The 8,760-nt window shown below is 39.7% G+C and overlaps 1 protein-coding gene across 3 annotated transcripts in view; it reads right to left on the bottom strand.

Annotated features, from left to right (window-relative positions):
• The window catches only part of LOC120309158 (cGMP-dependent protein kinase 2-like), a 59,777-nt gene extending 51,047 nt beyond the window's left edge, over positions 1–8,730 (bottom strand). The window contains exons 1-3 of one of the 3 annotated variants that reach the window (XM_039346091.1): positions 8,641–8,730; positions 7,688–7,723; positions 7,051–7,187 (exon numbers count right to left, since the gene is read on the bottom strand). The gene's annotated coding sequence lies outside the window, so the exon portion shown is untranslated. Of the gene's footprint in view, positions 1–7,050; positions 7,188–7,687; positions 7,724–8,264; positions 8,538–8,640 lie in introns of those variants that run through there. The other 2 variants (XM_039346089.1, XM_039346093.1) reach the window with 2 other exon arrangements.
• Positions 8,731–8,760: the final 30 nt, after the last annotated feature.

Below are 8,760 nucleotides of genomic sequence, written 5' to 3' on the forward strand. Positions count from 1 at the left end.
CAGCCTTGCCCACAAGGCCTGCGGCTGCTGTTCTGTACCATCCTGTTTGATGATGTCTTCCCACCATCACTATAATTTCTAAGTGAATCGCTCATTATGTTGCTGGTTGTGAAGTTCTCTTGATAAGGGTTGATATCCAATCGTAATTTGGAGACAGTGCTAAATGTTTAGGACCTAAATGCAAGTGTCACATTCCAGTCCTGTAACAATTTAAATGCAAGCCAGTCAATTTAAACAGTTTTTCCCGCTCAAAGTCAAACTTCATTTTCCCTCCAAAACAGTTGGAGACATGTTTAAACTATAACACATAACTCTTGATATTAATACATAACAGAGACAGTGCTAAATGTTTAGGACCTAAATGCAAGTGTCACATTCCAGTGCTGTAAACAATTTAAATGCAGGCCAGACAAGCCAAAAGATTGGACACCCATGGTGTAAGACCCTTGAGTAAGGGTACAGCCCCTAGTCCTCTAGATACTGCTGAACTACATAGACAATACACAATAGTTGTTAAATGAAAGCCACTGAGAAAACAAGTGGTTTTCAGATTCACCTCAAGAAGCCTAGAAGATGCTGCTGAAGAGAGTTAGATAAAAACAAAAGGATTCTGCCAGGTGGCTCCTTACAAACTCATAGTTGTCCTGCTCCATAATACAGCTATTGTGGCATTTTGCACAAAACACAACATCTCCATGGTATCAGGATTCCAAAAGGCAGGAATTGCAAAAAGGTGTTTAGATCCAGTTCATCTTTTAAAATAGATGTTTTTGCAGAAAGTAATGGCTCTTCTGCCATCTTATATATTCCCTCATAGATGTCTGTTCTTAGAAGCTACCTTCTGAATGTAATTAGAAATTACCTATTTATTACATACAACAATAGATAGATTTTTGGAGCACCCTCTTCTATTACAGGGCATTTTAAAGCATGTCATCAGGAAAGTAAGGGAGAAGAATGTAAAAGAAGAAATCATAAAAGTGAAAATTATGTACAGAAAGGAACAATCAACAAAACAGTTGTTAGATGGTCTTTTCTTTCTTTTCTTTCCAAGCTTTTTTCTACAGTAATTTCCTGCCTTTTTTCTAAAGTACCCTGCACTAAACCATCCTACAGTCCCCATTTTCTTGCCAGTTAACTATTGTTATTTTCTTTATTACCTATAATCATGCTTCAGTGTGGTTTTTTTTAACAAAACTTAATTTCCTGAAACATTCTGACCTTGTTTTAAGTTCACTAGTTAATTATACTTCATTCCAATATATAAGATTAAATTATATCATATTTAACCCAGCTATTTCAACCAAGTGCACATTAGAAAGCAACTCTTAGCACAAAATTGGCCTAAATCTTCTGTTATCTTTAATCTTAGAAGGTTTCAGGGACTTCCTGGGGGAAAATGTGAACTGAAGATAGCCCCACTGAGAGTAGAGCCAACAACTTGTAGAAGTTGGAATGATAGGTAGGTAGAATGAGATGGCAAGTGGACTGACCCTTCAGGATTTCTCTCAAAACATAGACAGGAGGGATCTAGATGATTCTTCCTCATGAGGAGACCACAAGAAAGTAGTCTCTGATGGATTTAAAGCTACGGGAAATGGGGAACACCATTATTGGACATTGGCAATCCTGTTTTTATCAGCAGCCGCACAAAAATGTGCTGCTGAGTTTTGTCCAAACCAGTCCCTTAGATTTTGAATCCATGATGCTCTTCTTCTGCCTGGACCTCATTTGCCTTCAATCTTTCCCTGGAGGATTAAATGGAGTATGCCGTATTTTTCTGGGTGTCGCATCATGTGTCCAAAATATTCTAACTTTCATTTTTTAATTGTTGTTATGATTTCCCTTGGCTTTCCCAGGTGGCTTATCACCTCCTCATTTCTGATCTTGTCAACCCAGCTTATACGTTAACAGCCGCCTGTAAATCCACATTTCAAATGCTTCTAGTCTCTTCAGGTGGCCTTCTCTCAGAGACCAACTCTGTACTCCATAGAGCAGGATAGAAAAAAAATAACATCTGACAAGCCTGATTTTCAATCTTAGGCTTATGTCATGACTACAGAAGACCTTTTTTATTTTGAAGAATGCTATTTGAGCTTTCTCTATCCTTGTCTTTACTTCAGTGGTCATGTCCCAGTTTTCATGTAAATTAGAACTGAGGTCATGATCCTTTCAACTTTTTATAATGATATTCCTTCCAAATTTATTGGTGGTAAATTAACCAGTTGTTTGCTGATGACCATGATCTTGGTTTTTGAGGTGTTAAGTTTCAAGCCGTATTTTTCAGATATTTCTGTGACTGTTGATGAGGAGCTTATTGGCAAGCAGAACTGTATCATCAGCTTTATCATTTACTTTGATGCCAGCATCGATGTTCTCCAGACTGCACTTAAAAGACGTTAAAGAAGAGAAAGAAGCTTTATCAAAGAAGACCGAGGCTGATATGAAAGTGAATTTCTAAATGACAGGCTACAAGAAATAGGAAAAGATGTTACACTGGATATACAAATAAAAGTGTCTGATGTCTTAATAATTAAAAGGGATATACAAATAACAATCCAAAAGACCGACTTAGATAACTTTTCTATACAGAATTTAAAAAAGAGATCTGATTAAGTTTAGAAGAATTTTGTGCATAGGGACAATGAGAAAATGAAATCAAGTTCTAGAACTTTATTTGAAAGAATTAAAGATCAAAACTGTTAAAAGTAAAAGATGGAATATAAAGTTGGTTTATTAGATCAAGGTTAAAATAGACATGTTGTAAATTGTGATAACATTTAATAGATTTTTGCTGATATCAGAGTTGAAATGGCAAGGTTTTACGGATTTGTTTATAGAGAAGAGATGGGATATGAAAAGAAAAGATCATTTGTATTTTAAGAGAAATTGATAAATTATAAAATTATGATGAAGGGGTAGTCATTTCATTATATATTTATTTTCTTTTTTATTACATTCCTATTTTTCTATTTTCTGCACTTTCTTTTTTCTTAGTTTCTCTTACTTTTACTAACATAACACTCACATTTCAGCCATTTTCTTAACAATAAAAATAAACTAAAAACATAATTTGAATTTAATTTTGGGATATCATAGTTGTATCCATCAGAAGGTTACAAGTATCATAGAGACCTCAAGTGCTATATTGTCCGTTCTTGGTTTAAGGTACACTCAAACATTTTAGATGATAACACTTTATAAAAGAACAGAATGGAATAAGTGCTTTAAGGAAAGCACAAGGCCCATATACTTCTGATGTCTGCCAGAACATTCTGTGTGACCTATTTATTGTTGCAATAAACCTCCTGATCCAGGTCTAGTGATAACACTAATGTTTTGAAATATATACAGACCTTGTGTGGACACAATTCATTTTACCTAAGGAAAGACTGGAACTCAGAAACATACTGACCTTCTTAACATACTAAGGAATTGATAAGTCTTTTGGGAACTGGACAAGCTCTCAAGTAAACAGGGACAAGGCATAATAAGATGTCAAGCTATTAAACATTCAAAGCAAATATACATTAACAATATATTTTGTATGCCATCCGGTTTGTTAACATCAGAATGTGTTTATTCAGGCTGATTGTTGAGAAAAAGAAATTAGAGCACAGCTGTTGACAGTAAAATGTTGAACCCGTAGAAAGGGATGCTATGAAATGACTTTACTAAATCCTTCATAGATGGATCTGATGAAATGTTTTTCCAACTTCTTTGGATATGAATCCTGAAACATTAGATTTTGCTATAAATAGTGGCTTCGCTTTAAAAGAGAATAATTTACTAGAAGAAATTTAGGACCTTTTCTGATAAACTTATGTTTTAAGAAAGCAATCTTTTCATTAAAGTAGCCACAGTAATATACTAGTCTTTATTAACAGGTAAACAAATATTCTAACATTTCCTTAACTAGAAAGTGGAATTGCTTTTCTAACTTTCTGATATTCATGTGTCTTAATCTACTATCAACTTTTTAAATTTCAACAGTTCATTGTATTGATAACATCTGTAATTCCCAAAGACTGACCCTATTAAAACGCAAAATGTGACTTATGGCTGCAGAAAGGTTGCCTATTCCTGCAATAAGTCTTGATGTAGTCTGTTTAGTTTTTAATTAACTTAATTTAAGAGCCATCTCATTATGGTTTATAAACTGTGTTTTAATATGATTGTATAAACTAAGAAATACGTCATAACAGACTCCAAAATGCTCTATAAGATTTGCTCAATAAGTGGCCTAATTTTCCTGACCTGACCTGGTTAATTTTGTAACCAGAATTCTCTCAGGTCAATGCTTGTCAGTGTCCTCTTAACAGACAACAACTTATCTTGGTTCAATAGAACTCTCTGGCAGCAAAGCTTCAAGGAAGACAATGGAACCAGACATAGAAAAAAGAAACTGGGATAACTTTTTTGTTTGTTTATTGGTTAAATTTCTAGGTCACCTAATTCCAAAATAACTACTGAGCTTCATAAAGTTAAAAGAAAAAACATGATATAAAAAGCAGTAATAATCTGAGGATCAACGTTATTTCCGCATCAACACCTACTCAATTAAAACGAACCAGCCTGAAACATCTTAATTCAATGCTTGAGAAAAAAAATATTTAAAGATCATTTGAAGGTGGGCGTTATATGGATCTTTGGGGAGAATACTGTCCCAAAGGGCTTATACCTAATGGACAGAATCACCTAGTTCAGTGATGGCAAACCTTTTAGAGACCGAGTGCCCAAACTGCAACCCCAAACCCACTTATTTATCGCCGGGTGCCAGGTGGGCGTGGCACACTAGGTGGGTGTGACTATGGTCATGGCAGACTGGGTAGGTGTGGCCATGGTGGGTATGGTCACCTTGATGTTGCTCATGGGGAGGGAAGCCTGTGGGGAATGGGCAGGGTTGGGGGAGATCTAGGGGTCTCTGGCAGCTGGGGCGGTGGGCAGGAGGCTCATCTTGTGGGTGAGGCGAGGCAAGGCGAACCAGGGTGGGGGTGCCATTGTCACAGGGCAAGGCGAGGCAGGGGCCAGGGCGGCTGCTGCCTGACACCATTGGCCCACACACACAGAGGCCAGCGAGTGCATGGAGGCCAACAGTGCATGGGGGCCAACAGTGTCCGTCAGCAGCCACAGCCTGCTGGCCCCTCAACCGGCACACTCTGGGGCTCCGCAGCCCACCACCAGCAGTTCAGAGAAGCCACCTCTGAGCTGGACGGGTGGCCGACAGCTGAGGAGGCGATGCAGTGGGTCGTGCCCGGGAAAAGGAGAGCACGTGAGGCCAGGAGGGACAGAACAGGGGAGAGGAAAACCAGCCATGCCGGGATGCATCTGACTTCGGCGAGTTAGCAGGCGGCTGGTTAAAGAGGGATGGTTGCCATCTCCGGGGCTTGGCACGCGTGCCCACAGATAGGGCTCTGAGTGCCGCCTCTGGCACATGTGCCATAGGTTCACCACCACTGACCTAGTTGCTCAGGGACAAGATATGCAACAGATATCATCAGCATTCTGATTATACATGACTCCAAATGAATGGAAGACCTCCCCCACCATCCTTATGTTGATGTTCCACAGCAGGGGGGAAAAGTTGAGCCTTGAGACATGCTGTAAATCACGGGGTCTGGGCTCAACTTCTATCCTCCTATCAATATGATTAAAACTAAAACTGACCATGGAGGACTACCTGAACACCATGTCTCCCTTCCCAATTCCTACAATGGGTCCATAAGGATACTATCATTGATGATATCAAAAACTGCCGAGATCTAGGAAGGTCAAGGTGATAGGACCAACCACATCTCAGTTCCCAGTTTCCTTATCATCATTAATCATTGCAACCAATCAAGTCACAATGCTATGGAATCCTTCCAGATTTCTAGTGAACCTTAGTAACCTTAGCCTCTCAACCACACTGGCTCTCATGAAAGCATAAGCACTGTAGCTTGTAAATGGTACTTGTGCCCCTGGGGAAAAGATGGATAAGTATTATTCTTACAACCTTGCATGCTTCAATAATTTTTTATTTTATTTTAAAACTGAAGTACTTGGTAGTCCTAACATCTATGATTCAGGATATAAAAATATTTATAAAATCAATAGCTACCGAAGCATCTGATTTAGATGCATTGTGCAGTGGTTAGAATGCAGCATTGCAGGCTAACTCTGCTCACTGCCAGGAGTTTGATCCTGACTAGCTCAAGGTTGACTCAGCCTTCCATCTTTCTGAGGTCGGTAAAAGAGGGCCCCAATTGTTGGGGGCAATATGTTGACTCTGTAAACAGCTTAGAAGAGCTGTAAAGCATTACTGTATGAAGCAGTATATAAGTCTAAATGCTATTGCTATTTATTAATCCTTCTTGACTGTTAGATACAGTATCCTTGTACTAAAAAGAAATCTATGCCCCTCCTCCTGAATTTCTTGCTTGAACATTTATAATGCACTTTTATGCCTCTAAAGAAACTGAAAATTGTGCCAGAGGTATTACTCTGTGGCCTACTGAGACTCCTCTACTTGCTGAGATTGACAGGGAAATTTCTGGTACAGGTTCTGCATAATTTCAGTTTATTGCAAATAAAAATAGTTGTTTGGGAATAGCGTTGAACATTACAGCCTCCCAGAGAGGTCTCTTGTGTAGCTGCCTTATTAGCAGGAGCACAATATATGGAAGTAGATGATGGACGTAGGGATCAAACTGAGTAGTGAGACATATATTTTACCTGCAGAAAAAAAGGAGACCTTTTCTCAGCCCACTGAATTTTTGTCAGAAAAAGGATCTTTCTATTCATTTTCCCACTAGCAATTTATAGCATCTCCTAGACTAGAGTCTCCCAACCATAATTATGCCAAAAAAGAAAAGAAAAGAAAGACAAGGCTTATATCATTGCAGTATATGTGAAAACACTATAAATCACCGTGAAGGAATGGTTTATATCTCTAGCCTTAGAAAACAACTGCCAACAGAGTAGATTTTAAAAAAATAAAGCTAGCTTCAATTTGTTTATTGGTGCAACTAATCAAACAAAACATTGATAGTAGTACCTTCACCCACTTACTTGGTGAACAGATAACTCACAAGGAAACCTGCAGGATCTTCTGGAGAAGTGCTGCCCTTTCTCCAATTTTCCTGAGGGCTCCAGAGCCGCTTCTTTCTTCTTTCCAGAGCGTGTAACAGAGAGAGGCACATCTGCAGCTGTTAATCATCAAAGTTAAGAATCTTAAATCACCTTGGGTTGGATGCCTCTCCTTTCCTAAACAAGCATATGGGGAGAAAACAGCCTGAGAGGCTTCCAAAAGGCACATATTCAGCTGTCATTGTTTATATGGGAACAAATGTTTTTGTCCGCTGCAGCAAAAAGGAACTGAAATAATCTATTTGTTGCATTAATTTGTTCAAGTCTACTCATTTACCCTGCACCAGTATACCTGGACCAAGCTAGTGCCATATTTAACCACTGCATAGGCTTTTATTATAAAAAAATAGTACATGCATACTGTGGCCCGGGAATATACAGTACATGGAAATAAATGCCAGGTGCAGAGAGGAGTTACAGGGAAGGTATTTCACAAGCTGATAAGTTAGTTTCCCATAGATGTTTAATAGACAGTCTGTTTTGCACCTTTGATTAAAGAATGCTCAGGTCAAATTCACCCCCTGCGCAGAGATGCCATGCCAGAACATTGCATACATACCTGGTGTCCGTCCCAGGGAGCACTGCATATTTACTCCTGCAAGTATTAAATAAAGATTGTGATGGTTACATTAACTTTCAGTTCTCTTTCTGGGATGAGATCAGCAGGACAGGAGTGAACGCTGAACCCTGGCTGAGACCAGCAATGGTGGTAGAAGGAACAGAGGAGGATGTCCATTATGATCCAAATCTCTCAAGGATATTGATCCCTGGAAAGTATTTACATTTGGATTTACATGTGGGGAAACAATCAGTAAACACCAAAATAGAAGGCTTCTTGCTGGAGTGTCAGTTGTGGAGACATGCCATCCCACTTTTCTGCAATTTCTGTAATTTAGATCAGGCTCTAAATGGCACAGAAACCTCTGAAATGAGGGAGGTTCTTTTAAACCACTGAAATTGGAATAGATCCAGGACCCTGGCATTGGTTGACTGGATATGTATTCCTTCTTTCCAACTCTTGCTTTATATCTGTGACCAGGGTCAAAACTTTCACAAAGTAGCCAACTGGCAAGCCATGCACAGAACATCTGTTTATACAATCCCCAATTGCAGTCAGTTAGTGGGTGCATTCTCACCTCATGCCACCCTTGGTTTGGTTTTCTGCAGCTTAGCCTATTGGGTAAAACCAGATACTTTATGATTATTGTATTGTTCTATCTCAAAAGGTTGTGAAAGCAACCTTTTCATTTGCAACGGGGCTGCCCACGTTTTTTTTTCCCGAACAGCAGTTCTAGATACGTCTTGTTGGCAGGTACGATTCAGGCCGGCCTTACTTCCTCTGCCGGGAGTTCAGCGACCGTTGAGCTCCAAAGACGAAAAGGGTGGGTGGCATTGGACGGGCACCCGCTAGACTGGGAGCCGTACTTCCTGGGCTGGGGGGGGGGGAGGAGAAGTCCTATAAAAAAGAGGGAAAGAACACTTTGAACCAAAGGGTAGGATTGATTTGCATACCGTGGAGGGAGCCAATCGGAACCGACCGTCATGCGCTTCTGCCAATGGCTGTGCGACTGCCTGGGGCGAGCGGAGGCATCCGCTGATCTCGGGGTGAGATCAGCACAAGAGAAAAGAACG

Source organism: Crotalus tigris, unplaced genomic scaffold (assembly GCF_016545835.1).
Source record: "Crotalus tigris isolate CLP2741 ecotype Arizona unplaced genomic scaffold, ASM1654583v1 scf7180000017987.690289119674:8195010, whole genome shotgun sequence".
Taxonomy (NCBI): Eukaryota; Metazoa; Chordata; class Lepidosauria; order Squamata; family Viperidae; genus Crotalus; species Crotalus tigris.